The sequence below is a fragment of the Ascaphus truei genome, chromosome 5 (genome assembly GCF_040206685.1).
Source record: "Ascaphus truei isolate aAscTru1 chromosome 5, aAscTru1.hap1, whole genome shotgun sequence".
Classification (NCBI taxonomy): Eukaryota; Metazoa; Chordata; class Amphibia; order Anura; family Ascaphidae; genus Ascaphus; species Ascaphus truei.
Window position 1 is genome coordinate 232952388 of NC_134487.1, and position 13327 is coordinate 232965714.

The 13327-nt window shown below is 55.8% G+C and overlaps 1 long non-coding RNA gene across 1 annotated transcript in view; it reads right to left on the reverse strand.

Moving 5' to 3' along the window:
- LOC142495778 (uncharacterized) overlaps positions 1-3047 on the reverse strand; it is an 11648-nt gene extending 8601 nt beyond the window's left edge. Inside the window, exon 1 of the long non-coding RNA XR_012801813.1 lies at positions 1978-3047. This is a non-coding gene — a long non-coding RNA (uncharacterized LOC142495778). The remainder of the gene's footprint in view (positions 1-1977) is intronic.
- Between the last annotated feature and the right edge of the window lie 10280 nt (positions 3048-13327).

Below are 13327 nucleotides of genomic sequence, written 5' to 3' on the forward strand. Positions count from 1 at the left end.
CTCTAATTGCGGCTGTAGGGGCTCAGTGCTGAGCGGGAGCAAGCAGTTAACATGGCCGAGGCCTTAGACAGGGATTGAAAAAGGAAGAATAAAGAGCAGAGTGGCACTGGAGGGGTGTTAAAATAGAGATAAGGAAGGTGAGAATTAGGGATGGGGGCTGTACATCCACAGCAGCACAGAGGGGGAAGAGGATCCTCAGGAAAGACACTGGGGGAAGGTGAGAGAGAAACTGGGGGGAAGGTGAGAGAGGTGTGTGTGTGTGTGTGTGCGTGTTCGTTCTGGCACGGGAGGAGGTGGTTCCTTTTTCAGACCAATGAGCTGCACACCCACTGGTAGCAGGGCCTTCCAGCACCTGGAAGAGCCAGAGCAGGCCCCCGCCTCATGATCGCCTATCCCCAGGGAGCTCCAGCAGGACAGTAAGATCAAACGGAGCGCTCCCCCCTCCCAGCTAAACAGGGATGAAGGTCAGGCAGATGCCAGAATTGAGGGACTTGGGAGCAGGATGAGTTTTGGGGGGCTGATTGTTATTCTTTGGGTCAGGGGGGTCACTTGGGAGTATTGATCAGCAGGGGAGATTCATCAGTACCCCCCTTGAGTTTAGTTATGGGGATCCCTGATCCCTGGGCAACATTTAAAACGGGAATAAATAAATAATACATAATACTGGTAGTTAGGAGTGGATGACACTGGGGAAAGCAAATGGGTGAAAGAAAATGGGAGGGGGAGAGGGAAGGGAGGTAGCAAAGAGGTGGATGAATACCCCCTCTAATGGATTGCCCTTGTGCACCAGAAAAAAAATATTACCAGATGCCAGCAAACAATAAAATAAACAGTGTTCTAATACTAGTATATTGCCTGCAGCCCAAGAGATTTGTGAACTTGGCTGCAGGAGATTGTAGAGACGTGGCGGAGGCGTCACAAAGCTTGTTCGCCCTTATTGGCTGAACCAGCTCACGTGCGCTGACGTCATGTGATTTTGATTACATCAGGCAGGGGGGGGGGGCCCGAGAAATTTCATGGATGTAAAGGGGGGCTCGGCATAAAAAGTTTGCTCACCCCTGCCTCCTAGAGTCTAAGTCCCGACTTTTGCACCCAAGTTCTCAGAAACTATTGTAGTGGACGTGGCTGGGATTTTATGCCGAGTTGAATTTCACGAGATTTGGAGTAACTCGCGGTGAGGAGGGACCAAGTCCTCAGAAGAGAACGTAGCGGTGGCGTGTGGAACTTTATGCCAATTTGGATTCCAAGTAATTCCGGGCTAAGTCCCGGTCAGGGTAAAACTTGCCCAAAGAGTTCTCTGCACCTAGGAAAGTTTAGTTTTCAACCCCAGTCCCAAAGTAAGTGTGTATTTTTGTCTGTATTTTGTGTATCATTGTGTGTAAGCGAATTTATGCGAATAAATGACAATTTATTTCATTACTTTGTTTTGCTCAAGGTATGATCCCAGTAAAAAGGTGTAAATAACCTGGTCTCCCATGATAGCGATGTTACAATGGATAATGCAAGAAAATGTTTACATTAAAACAGCAAATATATATATATTTTTTAAATGAATATGTTTTTATATGTATATATATTTTTTCCTTGTTGATTATTGATGTTGATCAGCTATGTGAGGTGTTTGACCTTCAATGTGATTGATCGGACACCCCCACGTTCTTGTCCTATTGTAAGAGACAGAGGGATTTAAATAGCCGTATTTTTTATTATATTGTATATAATATTGTATATATATTTTTGTGTGTAGGGGATGGATTCCCAATATTCAGGGCTCAGCTATCCTTGGAACACATGTAAACATTCTCCGAACCGCAATAATGTTAGACAAAGATACCAGAGCATGAATAAGAGCTATGTGAGACTCGCTTAACTAATGAAAGACATGGCAGAGTACTAGTAATGCTGGAAAGATCTAACACATCTCTATATATACCATAAAGGTCATGTAAAAACTCCCAGTAAAACAAAGGTACATACCATGATAAATGATCTTCGTAGAGAACTCACTTGAATAGCAGCTCGGTCTTTGATGATTGCGTGCGTCACGCCGGTGCATGTGAAGAGAAGGCAGTCCCGTGGGGTCCAGTGGCGGAGCACAGCTATAGAAAAGTGGGGGCTACAAACCAGTATAGTGATAAAAAAGTTTATTGAGTGGTCATGAGGAGTATAAGGTAACTGACGCATTTCGGGACCGGAGTCCCTTTGTCAAAGAGTGGATTCGCGTCTGCATGCTTTCCCCATTACATATTAAAGCCCCCGCCCCCAGCGATGACGTCACGGGGACCAGATCTCGCGCGGGTTGCTCAGAGAGACAAACCCATTGGTGGACACTCACAACCAATGGGATGTCTGACTGTGAACTCGCCTCCCCTGTGGGCTGTGGCTATCGAGGCAATACGTGTCATGGGAGCATAGCACTATACAAAACTCAATGTGAAGGTTAAAACAAATATAGCATTCAGCTATTAGTCGTTAAAAACACGAATATAGAACCATCAAGAAGTGGAGAACCGTCTGGTGAATGGCAGATTAAGGCATAGATTTAACCCAAAGGAATAGTTTGATATGTCAAATGGATAAATGGATGGAGCAGCATGGCATCGCTTAGCAAGTATACACAATGCAAAGACAAATTTCATCAAAATGTCTGACAAATGCCTATCTTGTATACAGCTCCCTGTTGTCATGTGTTCATAACGAACTGTACTCATCAATCAATACAAGACGTTATATTAAAACATAAATCAATATATGTTTATTCTCTGATGAAGTAGTTGTGAACTATGAAATTCGTTGGAATGTTTACTCTTGGTCTGTGGACCTTTTTCTGGACTATATTTGCACTTTTGTGCAAGGGCGGCGTCCACATCAAGCCCCGATGACGTATAGGTGACGTCATCAGCTGCCACCGCTAGAGATACACTCGCTGAGTGCTACGCTGGCTTGCTTGTCGTGCCCCAGTGGGGAACTTCTCACCGTGAAACATCATCATCCTGGACTGAGTGTGGCACAGAAATCATCTTTGCGCCGCCCGTGGGGAACAGCTGTTGATGGTGCTATCAATGCCATTTGATATGTTTTTAAAAAACTGCTATTCTATATGTGCAATACTTACTTTTTCCATAATACAACATATTTTTAACATATTTCACCATGAGAGTCGTGCGATTGCCCTTTTGTTTTTTTTAAAGAGGGGACATTATTTTTCTGGACTATAACTATTTGGCTACTATTCAAACATCTTCTGATTGTGTCTGGATACATATATACCTAGCAACATTTTTCAGATATTTTTGCATGCTTTTCTAGTGGATACTGAGTGGATACAGTAACGGATACTGAGTGGATACAGTAACGGATACTGTTTCAGTGTGTAAATATACTAATAGTAAAGGACTAATACCATACACTGTTGCAGTGGCCAGCTACTTATACAGATTCATAATATCTGTTGTATATATGCAGTATATACCTCCCTCCCCCATTTCTGATTGATACTTTCTCATGTATCTTTAGTCACTAGATATATCTCTATGTACATGTAAGCCTGGTGGAGATACATATATTGATACATTGTATCAGCGGTCAGCCCTCTGGGTGGAGGATTATGTTTTGCTCTGCCTGATTTTGATATGTCTATTTAGAAACATTTTCACTGTATTAGCTGTTATTAGCTTATCAGATCATACTCTGAGCCACTTTACCCGGGTACACGATCTACACCTCAAGGGGGACTCTTTAGTCACTCTCTTGACTTGTGGTTCTCTGTTGGTTACTTGATTTATGTGCACAGACACTTTATTACAACCAGTTAGGGGACATTACTCGCTGTGTGTTTTGTGTTTTTTCGAGTTTTAATATGTTTAATCCTGTCCACTATTCAAATAATAAATAAATTGTGTTTTTAATGTTTTCCCACATTCCCGTGAGTGCCCCCATGTTTGGGAGTTTCTGGGACCACCCCTTGCTCTGGGGATCCCACCCTCTTTCTGTATATTCTATTAGTATGTATCTTTTTTTCCCCTCTCCATGTGTTTGAATGTGTCACTCCCTCCCTATAATTAGATTTGTGAAAGTGTTATCGGGGAACAGAATTTTACTGATTGTAATAACATGATGTGGCAATGAGATTAGCATTACAACAAAAGGAAACAGGTTTTTGGGGATGCTTAAAGACAATTATATGACACAAATTATTGAGGAACCAACCAGAAGAGGGGCAATACTGGATTTGGTAATATCAAACAATGTAGAAGTAATACACAAATGTTCCAGGACTTGAATATTTGTTAACAGTGATCATAACATGGTCTCATTTGAAATAAATGATCAAAAAACAGATTACTTGGGTTGAACAAAGACCTTAAACTTTAGAAAAGCAGATTTAAAAAAAAAAAAACAGTTGCTAGATCAGTTTTGTTGTCATCTAGAGCGAGGGGGGGTCTGGGAGTTCCAGATGTAGCTTAATACTACCAGGCGGTGAAATTAAGACAAGTGGTGGTGTGGAACGCTGACCCGGGCCAATTATGTTGGCTCGATATAGAGTCTCACCACGCTAAAACGTCTTCTCTGCCAGCTCGCCTTTGGAACATGAATGGAGGGGATATGCAATCCCACAAATTCAAATTGGGAACGATGCGGCATACCTGGGACGTCTGGGTGAGATCCAAAATTAAATTCAGACTCGCCGAGGCCAGTTCTCAACTGACCCCAATTTTCGATAATCTTAAATTTGCCCCTGGCTGCGAGCCTAAACAATTCGATCAATTTAAATCAAGGGGTATCAGAGTGATCGCCGATCTACAGAATTGAGCAATGGAAAGTTCCTGAGCTTTCAGGATTTACGTACTAAATATGACATTTTGGAATTGGACACCTTCAAATATCTCCAAATTAGGCATTTTATACAAAAAATATCCCCAAAATTAGAATTCCCCCCTCTCACTGTCTTTGAGAAGTTATGTCAGAAATCTACTCATCAACAAGGTCAAATAACTAAAATCTATGCAGGAATGGAGATATCGGCGGACCCTCCGATCCATGAGTACATGCTCAAGTGGGCTGCGGAGCTAAATGTAGACATAGACAGAGAGGATTGGGAAGATATATGGGAATCTGCCTCAGGAACGTTCATATGTACCACAACGAGAGAAAATATCTATAAAATACTATTTCACTGGTATCTTACCCCAGTGAGAATCAAACAAATCTATACTCTGGCTTTCGATCTTTGCTGGAGAGGCTGTGGTCAAAAGGGGAACATGGCTCACATTTGGTGGACATGTCCAGAAATTCAGAAGTATTGGCTCACGGTACAAATGTTGTTAAAAGAGGTTACGGACCTCACGATTCCCATTGATCCACTGACCTACCTACAGGCCAAGCCAAAAGAGGAAATTGACCGACCAGTAAGGAAATTAATCTCCTTCATTCTTATAGCGGCTAAATGTGCAATTGCGGCTTCCTGAAAGAAGGTCTCCTCCCCTCCAAGCAAATGTTTAAAAAAAGGGTCAATGAGGTAATGGTCATGGAAAAACTGACGGCCTTCCTAAAGAGATCCACAACAGGGTTTTATAAAATTTGGGAGCCATGGATAATTTTATAACCAGAGCCAAAGGATTCCATCCATTGAATATGTCAGGGAAGTGGCTTCATCGTGTGTGTGTGTGTGTGTGTGTGTGTGTGTGTGTGTGTGTGTGTGTGTGTGTGTGTGTGTGTGTGTGTGTGTGTGTGTGTGTGTGTGTGTGTGTGTGTGTGTGTGTGTGTGTGTGTGTGTGTGTGTGTATATATAATTATATATATATATATACACACATGATGAAGCCACTGTACAAATGAATGGGTGAAGGGTGGGGTTAGTTGCCTGGGGAGGGTGGTTAGGCCTCGTGGATGGGTATGGTGGCAGGGCGGGTTAACCACTTAATTACTTTCGCGGTTATTAACCAATAAGGTAAGTAAGGGGTTAGGGGACATTACAATGCTTTTGTGTGGCAACCTGCTGTATCTTGACATAGATCATATTGCTGTGGTAAGTAGAACTGTATTTATTTACTTTCCATTTGCTATATGCTTTGCTGTGGAGGTTTTTTGTCACTTTTTTTACCCACCATAACTTAACTATATATATATATATATATATATATATATATATATATATATATATATATATATATAGATATACTAGCTGATATACCCGGCGTTGCCCGGGATGTAAATCCGTAATAGGTAGTATTATTTATAAATAGGGGAACAATAGGATCACTATTTGGTGGAAAGGTTGTATAATGATGTTGAAAAGAAAGATGGAAGAAAATGTAATACGATGTTGTTTAAAAATGGTTTATTGTAAACACACCACAGTACAATGTATATTTTGGTGACATAAGTGATGTAAAAATGTGAGGTGTGTGTCCCGCTAGGGTGTGAGGCGGCGGGTGGGTGTTCAGTACAGGTGGCGGGTGGGTAGTGAGTGATGGCTTTGGGTGGGGCTACCGCTAGGGTGTGAGTGGGTGTGAGGTGGCGGGTGTCTGGTGAGTGCGGGTGGCAGCTGGTCAGTAATGTCCATGCGTAGGGGTGTGAGTGTGGCGGGTGGGTGTGAGGCGGGAGGCGCCGCGTGAGTAGTGAGTGGGTGCGGCAGCTGGTCAGTGATGTCGGTGCATAGAGGCAGCAGGTGTGTGTTGAGTGTGGCGGGTGGGTGAGAGGCGGCAGGTGTGTATTGAGTGTGGCGGGTAGGTGAGAGGCGGCAGGTGTGTGTTGAGTGTGACAGGTGGGTGAGGGGCAGCAGCGGGGGGGGGGGAGAAAGGCAGAGGGGGGGAGAAAGGCAGGGCGTGGGGGAGAAAAGAGGGGCGGGGGGGAGAAAGGCAGGGGCGGGGGGGGAGAAAGGCAGGGGCGGGGGGGGAGAAAGGCAGGGGCGGGGGGGGAGAAAGGCAGGGGCGGCGGGGGAGAAAGGCAGGGGCGGGGGGGGAGAAAGGCAGGGGTGGGGGGGGAGAAAGGCAGGGGTGGGGGGGGAGAAAGGCAGGGGCGGGGGGGGAGAAAGGCAGGGGCGGGGGGGGGGGAGAAAGGCAGGGGGGGGAGAAAGGCAGGGGCGGGGGGGGGGGAGAAAGGCAGGGGCGGGGGGGGGGGAGAAAGGCAGGGGCGGGGGGGGGAGAAAGGCAGGGGCGGGGGGGGGGAGAAAGGCAGGGGCGGGGGGGGGAGAAAGGCAGGGGCGGGGGGGGGGGAGAAAGGCAGGGGCGGGGGGGGGGAGAAAGGCAGGGGCGGGGGGGGAGAAAGGCAGGGGCGGGGGGGGGAGAAAGGCAGGGGCGGGGGGGGGAGAAAGGCAGGGGCAGGGGGGGAGAAAGGCAGGGGCGGGGGGGGAGAAAGGCAGGGGCGGGGGGGGAGAAAGGCAGGGGCGGGGGGGGAGAAAGGCAGGCACGGGGGGGAGAAATGCAGGGGCAGGGGGCAGGGGGCAGGGGGCAGGGGGGGCGGAGAAAGGCAGGGGCGGGGGGGGGGGCAGAGAAAGGCAGGGGGGGGGAGAAAGGTGGGGGGGAGAAAGGCAGGGGCGGGGGGGGGGAGAAATACAGGGGCAGGGGGGGAGAAATGCAGGGGCGGGGGGCAGAGAAAGGCAGGGGCGGGGGGGGGGAGAAAGGCAGGGGGAGAAAGGCAGGGGTGGGTGGGGAGAATGGCAGGGGCGGGGGGGGGGAGAATGGCAGGGGCGGGGGGGGGGAGAATGGCAGGGGGGGGAGAATGGCAGGGGCGGGGGGGGGAGAATGGCAGGGGCGGGGGGGGGGAGAAAGGCAGGGGCGGGGGGGGAGAAAGGCAGGGGCGGGGGGGGAGAAAGGCAGGGGCGGGGGGGGAGAAAGGCAGGGGCGGGGGGGGAGAAAGGCAGGGGCGGGGGGGGGGAGAAAGGCAGGGGCGGGGGGGGGGGAGAAAGGCAGGGGCGGGGGGGGGGGAAAGGCAGGGGCGGGGGGGAGAAAGGCAGGGGCGGGGGGGGGGAAGAAAGGCAGGGGCGGGGGGAAGAAAGGCAGGGGCGGGGGGGAGAAAGGCAGGGGTGGGGGGGGAGAAAGGCAGGGGCGGGGGGGGAGAAAGGCAGGGGCGGGGGGGGAGAAAGGCAGGGGCGGGGGGCGGAGAAAGGCAGGGGCGGGGGGGGAGAAAGGCAGGGGCGGGGGGGGGGAGAAAGGCAGGGGCGGGGGGGGGGAAGAAAGGCAGGGGCGGGGGGGGGAAGAAAGGCAGGGGCGGGGGATGGGGGAGAAAGGCAGGGGCGGGGGATGGGGGAGAAAGGCAGGGGCGGGGGATGGGGGAGAAAGGCAGGGGCAGGGGGGGGAGAAAGGCAGGGGCGGAGGGGGGGAGAAAGGCAGGGGCGGAGGGGGGGAGAAAGGCAGGGGCGGAGGGGGGGAGAAAGGCAGGGGCGAGGGGGGGAGAAAGGCAGGGGCAGGGGGGGGGGAGAAAGGCAAGGGCGGGGGGGGGGGGAGAAAGGCAAGGGCGGGGGGGGAGAAAGGAAAGGGCGGTGGGGGGGACAAAGGCAAGGGCGGTGGGGAGGGAGAAAGGCAGGGGCGGGGGGGGGAGAAGAAAGGCAAGGGGGGGGAGAAGAAAGGCAAGGGGGGGGGAGAAAGGCAAGGGGGGGGGAGAAAGACAAGGGGGGGGAGAAAGGCAAGGGGAGGGAGAAAGGCAAGGGCGGTGGGGGGGAGAAAGGCAGGGGTGGGGAGAAAGGCAGGGGTGGGGGGGGAGAAAGGCAGGGGCGGGGGGGGAGAAAGGCAGGGGCGGGGGGGGAGAAAGGCAGGGGCGGGGGGGGAGAAAGGCAGGGGCGGGGGGAGAAAGGCAGGGGCAGGGGGGGAAGAAAGGCAGGGGCGGGGGGGAGAAAGGCAGGGGCGGGGGGGGGAGAAAGGCAGGGGCGGGGGGGGGAGAAAGGCAGGGGCGAGGGGGGAGAAAAGCAAGGGCGGGGGGGGGATAAAGGCAAGGGCGGATGGGGGGAGAAAGGCAAGGGCGGGGGGGAGAAAGGCAGGGGCAGGGGGGGGGAGAAAGGCAGGTGCGGGGTGGGGGGGAGAAAGGCAGGGGCGGGGGGAAGAAAGGCAAAGGCGGTGGGGGGGGGGAGAAAGGCAGGGGCGGGGGGGAGAAGAAAGGCAAGGGGGGGAGAAAGGCAAGGTGGGGGAGAAAGGCAAGGGCGGTGGTGGGGAGAAAGGCAAGAGCGGTGGGGGGAGGAGAAAGGCAGGGGCGGGGGGGGGGGGAGAAAGGCAGGGGCGGGGGGCGGAGAAAGGCAGGGGCGTCGTGGAGAAAGGCAGGGGCGGGGGGGGGAGAAAGGCAGGGGCGGGGGGAGGGGAGAAAGGCAGGGGCGGGGGGAGGGGAGAAAGGCAGGGGCGGGGGGAGGGGAGAAAGGCAGTGGCAGGGGGGGGGAGAAAGGCAGGGGCGGGGGGGGAGAAAGGCAGGGGTGGGGGGAGAAAGGCAGGGGCGGGGGGGGAGAAAGGCAAGGGCGGGGGGCGGGGAGAAAGGCAAGGGCGGGGGGGGGAGAAAGGCAAGGGCGGGGGGGGGGAGAAAGGCAAGGGCGGGGGGGGGGGAGAAAGGCAGGGGCAGGGGGGGGGGAGAAAGGCAGGGGCGGTGGGGGGAGGAGAAAGGCAAGAGCGGTGGGGGGAGGAGAAAGGCAGGGGCGGGGGGGGGGGAGAAAGGCAGGGGCGGGGGGGGGGGGGGAGAAAGGCAGGGGCGGGGGGGGGGGGAGAAAGGCAGGGGCGGGGGGCGGAGAAAGGCAGGGGCGTCGTGGAGAAAGGCAGGGGCGGGGGGGGAGAAAGGCAGGGGCGGGGGGGGAGAAAGGCAGGGGCGGGGGGGAGAAAGGCAGGGGCGGGGGGGAGAAAGGCAGGGGCAGGGGGGGGGAGAAAGGCAGGGGCAGGGGGGGGGAGAAAGGCAGGGGCGGGGGGGAAGAAAGGCAGGGGCGGGGGGAGAAAGGCAAGGGCGGGGGGGGGGGAGAAAGGCAAGGGCGGGGGGGGGGAGAAAGGCAAGGGCGGGGGGGGGAGAAAGGCAGGGGCAGGGGGGGGGGAGAAAGGCTGGGGCGGGGGGGGGGAAAGGCAGGGGCGGGGGGGAGAAAGGCAGGGGCGGGGGGGGGAAGAAAGGCAGGGGCGGGGGGGGAGAAAGGCAGGGGCGGGGGGGGAGAAAGGCAGGGGCGGGGGGGGAGAAAGGCAGGGGCGGGGGGGGGAGAAAGGCAGGGGCGGGGGGGGAGAAAGGCAGGGGCGGGGGGGGAAGAAAGGCAGGGGCGGGGGGGGAAGAAAGGCAGGGGCGGGGGGGGGGAAGAAAGGCAGGGGCGGGGGGAAGAAAGGCAGGGGCGGGGGATGGGGGAGAAAGGCAGGGGCGGGGGATGGGGGAGAAAGGCAGGGGCGGGGTATGTGGGAGAAAGGCAGGGGCAGGGGGGGGAGAAAGGCAAGGGCGGAGGGGGGGAGAAAGGCTGGGGCGGAGGGGGGGAGAAAGGCAGGGGCGAGGGGGGGAGAAAGGCAGGGGCAGGGGGGGGGGAGAAAGGCAAGGGCGGGGGGGGGGGAGAAAGGCAAGGGCGGGGGGGGAGAAAGGAAAGGGCGGTGGGGGGGAGAAAGGCAAGGGCGGTGGGGAGGGAGAAAGGCTGGGGCGGGGGGGGGAGAAGAAAGGCAAGGGGGGGGAGAAGAAAGGCAAGGGGGGGGAGAAAGGCAAGGGGGGGGGAGAAAGGCAAGGGGGGGGAGAAAGGCAAGGGGGGGGAGAAAGGCAAGGGGAGGGAGAAAGGCAAGGGCGGTGGGGGGGAGAAAGGCAGGGGCGGGGAGAAAGGCAGGGGTGGGGGGGGAGAAAGGCAGGGGCGGGGGGGGGAGAAAGGCAGGGGCGGGGGGGGGAGAAAGGCAGGGGCGGGGGGGGAGAAAGGCAGGGGCGGGGGGGGGAGAAAGGCAGGGGCGGGGGGGGGGAGAAAGGCAGGGGCGGGGGGGGAGAAAGGCAGGGGCGGGGGGGAGAAAGGCAGGGGCGGGGGGGGAGAAAGGCAGGGGCGGGGGGAGAAAGGCAGGGGCGGGGGGGGGAGAAAGGCAGGGGCGGGGGCGGGAGAAAGGCAGGGGCGGGGGGGGAGAAAGGCAGGGGCGGGGGGGGAGAAAGGCAGGGGCGGGGGGGGAGAAAGGCAGGGGCGGGGGGGGAGAAAGGCAGGGGCGGGGGGGGAGAAAGGCAGGGGCGGGGGGGGAGAAAGGCAGGGGCGGGGGGGGAGAAAGGCAGGGGTGGGGGGGGGAGAAAGGCAGGGGTGGGGGGGGGAGAAAGGCAGGGGTGGGGGGGGGGGAGAAAGGCAGGGGCGGGGGGTGGGAGAAAGGCAGGGGCGGGGGGGGGAGAAAGGCAGGGGCGGGGGGGGGGGGAGAAAGGCAGGGGTGGGGGGGGGAGAAAGGCAGGGGCGGGGGGGGAGAAAGGCAGGGGGGGGGGAGAAAGGCAGGGGCGGGGGGGGTAGAAAGGCAGGGGCGGGGGGGGGGAGAAAGGCAGGGGCAGGGGGGGAGAAAGGCAGGGGCAGGGGGGGGAAAGGCAGGGGCGGGGGGGGAGAAAGGCAGGGGCGGGGGGGGGGAGAAAGGCAGGGACGGAGGTGGAGAAAGGCAGGGGTGGGGGGGGGAGAAAGGCAGGGGTGGGGGGGGGAGAAAGGCAGGGGTGGGGGGGGGAGAAAGGCAGGGACGGGGGGGGAGAAAGGCAGGGACGGGGGGGGAGAAAGACAGGGACAGGGGGGGAGAAAGGCAGGGGCGGGGGGGAGAAAGGCAGGGGCGGGGGGGAGAAAGGCAGGGGCGGGGGGGAGAAAGGCAGGGGCGGGGGGGGAGAAAGGCAGGGGCGGGGGGGGAGAAAGGCAGGGGCGGGGGGGAGAAAGGCAGGGGAGGGGGGGGGAGAAAGGCAGGGGCGGGGAAGGAAGGCGGTGGGGGAGGGAAGGCTGCGGTGGGGGGAGGGAAGGCAGGGGCGGCAAGGAGGGGGGAGGGGGGAGGGGAAAGGGCGGGGTGTCACTGTGTCTGTGTGTGTCTGTCATGTGTATGTGTCTGTCGTGTGTGTGTCTGTCGTGTGTGTGTCTGTCGTGTGTGTGTCTGTCGTGTGTGTGTGTCGTGTGTGTGTGTGTCGTGTGTGTGTCTGTCGTGTGTGTGTCTGTCTGTCATGTGTGTGTCTGTCTGTCATGTGTGTGTCTGTCTGTCATGTGTGTGTCTGTCTGTCATGTGTGTGTGTCTGTCTCATTCATGTGTGTGTGTCTGTCTCTGTCATGTGTGTGTCTGTCTCTGTCATGTGTGTGTGTCTGACTATGTCATGTGTGTCTGTCATGTGTCTGTGTCTGTCATGTGTCTGTGTCTGTGTCTGTCATGTGTCTGTGTCTGTGTCTGTCATGTGTCTGTGTCTGTGTCTGTCATGTGTCTGTGTGTGTGTCTGTCATGTGTGTGTGTGTGTGTGTGTGTGTGTGTGTGTGTGTGTGTGTGTGTGTGTGTGTGTGTGTGTGTGTGTGTCATGTGTGTCTGTCGTGTGTGTGTGTGTCTGTCATGCGTGTGTGTGTGTGTCTGTCGTGTGTGTCTGTCATGTGTGTGTCTGTCGTGTGTGTGTGTCTGTGTGTCTGTCATGTGTGTGTCTGTCATGTGTGTGTCACTGTATGTGTGTGTGTCACTGTATGTGTGTGTCACTGTGTGTGTCAGGGGGGAGGCAAAAACGGAGCTGGGGGTCAAAAACGGAGCTGGGTGGGGTCAAAAATGGAGCTGGGGGGGTCAAAAACGGAGCTGGGGGTCAAAAACGGAGCTGGGGGGTCAAAAACGGAGCTGGGGGGTCAAAAACAGAGCTGGGGGGGTCAAAAACAGAGCTGGGGGGGTCAAAAACAGAGCTGGGTGGGGTGAAAAACGGAGCTGGGGGGTCAAAAACGGAGCTGGGGGGGTCAAAAACGGAACTGGGGGGGTCAAAATCTGAGCTGGGGGGGGAATACTCACACGTCTCAGTCAAGTTACCTTGTTGCAGTGAAAGTGCTGTGTGCTCTGGGTGATAATGGTGAAAGGTAGGGTTGCAGACCTGTCTAAGACATGCAAATCAGCATACAGTAATATTTCCATTTGCTATATGCTTTGCTGTGGAGGGTTTTTGTCACTTTTTTTTTACCCACCATAACTTAACTAAGTATGGTAAAACCGATCCCTGCTTCATTTTTGCATAGCCAGTACAACCAACCCCACACTCAAGAGACCCATTAAGGTCGCAACAGTCTGTCTGTGGGTGGGTTTACTGGCTATGCATCCTGTGCTCAAAGCTGTGACCATGCAGCAAGCTTAAGCTTATAGGGGAACCCTGTTGAATGGTTTTGAAGCAAAAGGTGGCACTGTGTGCTCATTTGCATGTCATTTCCCAGAATCCCTTGTTGCAGTGAAAGTGCTGTATG